Source organism: Malurus melanocephalus, unplaced genomic scaffold (genome assembly GCF_030028575.1).
Source record: "Malurus melanocephalus ecotype Western Australia unplaced genomic scaffold, MMel_1.1 scaffold_89, whole genome shotgun sequence".
In the NCBI taxonomy this organism is placed as follows: domain Eukaryota; kingdom Metazoa; phylum Chordata; class Aves; order Passeriformes; family Maluridae; genus Malurus; species Malurus melanocephalus.
This window is the reverse complement of record NW_026623321.1, coordinates 2,350,728-2,354,351: the sequence shown is the minus strand read 5'-3', so window position 1 is coordinate 2,354,351 and position 3,624 is coordinate 2,350,728. Positions and strand designations below refer to the sequence as shown.

General features: G+C 54.4%; 1 protein-coding gene across 3 annotated transcripts in view; it reads left to right on the top strand.

Moving 5' to 3' along the window:
* Positions 1-1,713: 1,713 nt before the first annotated feature.
* The window catches only part of EPHB6 (EPH receptor B6), a 72,512-nt gene continuing 70,601 nt past the window's right edge, over positions 1,714-3,624 (top strand). The window contains exon 1 of one of the 3 annotated variants that reach the window (XM_057368249.1): positions 1,714-1,878. The gene's annotated coding sequence lies outside the window, so the exon portion shown is untranslated. Of the gene's footprint in view, positions 1,879-1,936; positions 2,354-3,624 lie in introns of those variants that run through there. The other 2 variants (XM_057368250.1, XM_057368248.1) reach the window with 2 other exon arrangements.

The window sequence follows — 3,624 nt, the reverse complement described above, 5'->3', positions numbered from 1 at the left end:
GGGGGGGGGGGGGGGGGGGGGATGGCAGGGGAAGTTGGAAGGAAAGAAGTCTGTTGTAATTGGTGTCTAGAAACCCCCACAGAGAGGATTAAGAAAGAAACTATGCTGTCTGGGAAGAAGTAGGCATTTGTGTTACTCTGCATATACACAGAACTGCTAGAAAAGGCTGTGCTCTGTGGAAAGTGGCCCTAGCTTTTTGAACACTGAGATGTGTCACTGTCTGCTGATGGTACTTCKTTTAAGCAGAATTTTATTCAATGTGCTTTTCCTTTTTGTATGTGTACCAGTGCCTTATGTGGAAGGGAATCACGGTTGCTTTCTATTGTGTGTAATGTGAAGCTCACACTTCAAACCAAAGGAAGTTACTTGGGCAGCACAAGCCCAGAATTCTGCTGTGTGTTATCACAGAAGCATTTATGAATTGTCAGGCACTGAGTTTTGATATCTTTTCCCTTCAGTCCTGAGGTACACAGTGTTTACCCCGTAGCTCACTGCACCCTCGTGTTCTGCCACTCGGCTGTGTAACTCACTGAATAGCAGGAGCGAGCAGAGGGTTGTGCTGTATGCCTCATCCTCTAGCATTTCTCTGGATTCATCTGCAGAATGAGTAGGTAGTCTCTTGTTCTTGCACGAGAAGGAAACAGAAATATTCTTCAAGAAAGATTTTTCCAGTTCTTTGTTTCCACATTGGAAGACGAGGTTTGTCTTTGGAGGAACAGAGGAACCCTGTTTGAYTAACCCAGACGACTGAGGTTTGTCACTACCTAGAATCAAAGAAGCACCTAATTTCTGTGACATTTCACAGAATGGGTCAGGTTGGAAGGGATTGTGGGAGGCGTCATCTGCTGCAACCTCCCTGCTCAGGCAGGGTCATCGCAGAGCACTTGGCACATAATTGTGTCCAAATGGTTCTCAAAAGTTTCCAGTGAGGGAGACYCYACAACCTCTCTGGGCAGTCTGTTCCAATGCTCTGTCACCTGCACAGTGAAGAASTTCTTCCTCATATTCAGGTGGAACTTCCTGAACCAGAGCATCAGGTTTCTGCCCATTGCCTCATGTCCTAGTCTGGCAGYGAGAAGAGCCTGGTCCATCGTCTTGAGATCCTCACTGCAGATAGCTATAGACATTGGTGAGGTGCCCTGTCAGACATCTCTTCTGGAGGATGAACAGGCCCAKCTCCCTCMGCCTTTACTCACARGAGATGCTCCAGTCYCTTAATTATCCTTATTCCGCTCTGCTGGACCTGCTCCAGGGCGTCCACGTCTCTCTTGGACTGAGGAGCYCAGAACTGGACRCKGCACTCCAGATGCGCCTCACCGGGGCTGAGCGGAGACGAAGCATTTGCAGTGGAGTAGAAGTAAGCACAGATGCACTAACTTGAGGCTGGGTTATGCAGAGCAACGGGACATGCCACAGAGTAACACGGATTTCAAGAGTGTCATGAGAGACACCAAGGATCAGTCCTGTATAGCCACACCGTCCTTCCTGACCTGAACCCAGCAGGGGCTGGGGCTGGGGCAGAGGTTGGGGCAGAGGTTGGAGCAGGCACAACTGCGGCCATGCTCGGGATCCCCAGAGAGCCAGGGAAGACCCTTTCGGAAAATCCCTCTCTGGAAGAGGCTGGGTGGGGAAGCGGGAGGGGGCCCGGCAGCACAGGCTGGGATCCGGAGGGAAGCCGGTGCCGCCCAGCGACCCGCCCAGCGGAGCGGCTCCGAGGGGAGGCTGCCTGCGGCCGGGGGAGCCGGCGGGGCGTGCGGCACACACAGGATGGCGATGGCCGCGGAAGTGACAGCAGTGGCTGCAGCCGCCGCCGAGTGCGGGATCTCGCAGCGCCCCCACCCCCATTTGCCGTCGCTGGGCCTCTGCGAAGGAAAGCAGGTCGGGGGGGCGGAGAGAGAATGGAGGAGGGGCACGGCGAGGAAGGGAGGGAGGGAGGGAGCGGGGAGAGAAAGCGAGAGAGAGAGAGCAGCCCGGAGAAAGGGACAAGGCAGATCCTGGGAAGCGAGAGCGAGAGAGACTCCTGCAGGAGGGGGACCCTGGGCGGGGAGAGGACATTGCCAGCGAAGGGCCCGGAGGGGAGCGAAAGGATCGGGACTGCTCGCAAGCGTCCGACTTGTTGAAAGACGTCGAGCGAGGGTCAGAGGCTGTGCCCGGGGCCGGGGGACAAAGCGGAGCGAGAGGGAGCTGGCGCTGGCCCGCCGGGATGGTGCAACTCGCGCGGTGAAAATGGTCTTTGTCCAACTTTTCTGATGCCGGGARGCCGGGCGGCACGGCTGTAGCGGGAAGGGCTTCTGCGAACACTGCTCGAGTAATGCTGGGAAGTGGAGGGGGTGTTGCTGGAGTCCTGCACAAGGTACCGTGGCGAGGATGGGCATTGTGATTCCGGCCGGAGCGCTSGGAGCGAGCGGGACGCGGTCGCGGGTACCCGCGGGGCTCTGCCGTCCGGGGRAAGGGCGGGCACTGAACAAACACGGACTGCTTCGAAAGGGGTTAAAACTCCTCGGGTCGTTTTTTCCTCCTTTGGCGGCGTGTGCTGTTGAAAGGCGGCGTTGCTGGACTCTGCCCCGAGCGCACCGCTGCTGTCAGGTGCTGGGGGCAGACACGAGGGGAATCGGGTCACGGCCTCTCACGGAGATTGCCATCGCACGCAGAGCGCTTCCATACAGCCATGGTGCGTTGGGTCTGCTCCGTGAGCGGTGTTTCCCCTCTCTCTAGCCCCCGAAGAGCCGCAGGGCAGTGCTGCCTTTGAAGTCTCTGAAGTGGGGCTTGATGGATGCTGGTGTCTGTTCCCGATCCTCGTGGAACGACACAAGAGGGGCTGTGTGGCCTTGGCCGTGGGTAGGGTTGCTCAGCACTCTTGTGGGGGACAGATGGCTGCATGAGTGCTTGTGGCAGAGAAAAGCCATGTTAGGCTATTTTTCAAGGAGATGATGCAAGTTACTACTACTCAAGCTAAATAAATCTGTGAATGTGGGAGGGGCTGTTGTGATGGGTAATTTTAATTTTGCCTTTTGTGGGATCCACTGAGGTGATTTCACTTACTCTGAAGTTTCCCTTGCTATTATCACACTCATTTGGTTGGACAGGAGAGTGAGTACCACCTGCCTTTCCTACAAGTTCCAGAAATCAACGAGTAAAGATGGGGAAGCAAATCTCCCAAGGGGCATCCTTCACTGGCAGTCAWACCAAGTCATGCAGATTCAGGATGAGGGGGAGTGGGAGGGCAAATGGGAACAACAAAGTCAAGAAGAGTAGCTGCCATCAGGCACATCTTACAGAGAAAAATCTGTAGCCTCAGCTGGGATGAAGGAGGAGGCTTCCTTTTTCATTGTCATATAGGTTCTAATCCGAAACACGGAACTGGATGTGGGTGCACCTATTGTTTACTCGCAGCTGATGCACCCGCCCTAAGAGATTAATGCAAGATTTATTGGCTGGTTTTAGATATTTCTTCATTCCCAGTTTGAAATAACTCCAATGCTGATGTTCCTTTGGGAGAAGGAAAGGAAAGGGAAAGGGAAAGGGAAAGGGAAAGGAAAGGAAAGGAAAGGAAAGGAAAGGAAAGGAAAGGAAAGGAAAGGAAAGGAAAGGAAAGGAAAGGAAAGGAAAGGAAAGGAAAGGAAA